Source organism: Elephantulus edwardii, unplaced genomic scaffold, assembly GCF_000299155.1.
Source record: "Elephantulus edwardii isolate Elephantulus edwardi_28Jun2011 unplaced genomic scaffold, EleEdw1.0 scaffold00133, whole genome shotgun sequence".
Lineage (NCBI taxonomy): Eukaryota > Metazoa > Chordata > Mammalia > Macroscelidea > Macroscelididae > Elephantulus > Elephantulus edwardii.
This window is the reverse complement of record NW_006399883.1, coordinates 1,278,447-1,279,068: the sequence shown is the minus strand read 5'-3', so window position 1 is coordinate 1,279,068 and position 622 is coordinate 1,278,447.

Below are 622 nucleotides of genomic sequence, written 5' to 3'. Positions count from 1 at the left end.
CTTTTTCCTCTATCTTTGCATTCCTCTGACCTTTTGCTTTCTTGATGAATTCCATTCTTGATATTCTCCCACAACCCATCTGGTCTTTGTCATTTGTGTTTAAGGCCTCAAATGTGTTCTTTGGATGGTTTTTAAATTCATGTGGGATAAACTTAAAGTCAAAATTTGATTCTTGTGTTTTTGATTTCATTTCTTAAGTTTCCATTTGAACTTGCATATGAGTAGTTGATGATGTGTTCCACAATCAGCACCTAGCTTAGTTTTCACAGCTAATATTGAGCTTGTGCAATGATTCTCTCTACAGATGTAGTAAATCTTATTCCTGTGTTAACTATCAGATGAGGTCTATGTGTATAGCAGTCATTTTTATCTCTTATAAAGAATAATTGCAGTTGATAAATCATTGCTAGTACAAAATTTTATTATTCTACCTCTAGCTTTATTTCGGTCACCAAGACCATGTTTTCCAACTACTCATCTTTTTTTCCCTTATTTCCAATTTTGAATTCTGTCATACATTATTATTTTTTTTTATTAATTTAGGTTGTTTATTTTTCATTTCAATGAACATCTACAGAGATTTTGGAATTCCATTCATTCATTGTTGCACCCTTTTCCCCAC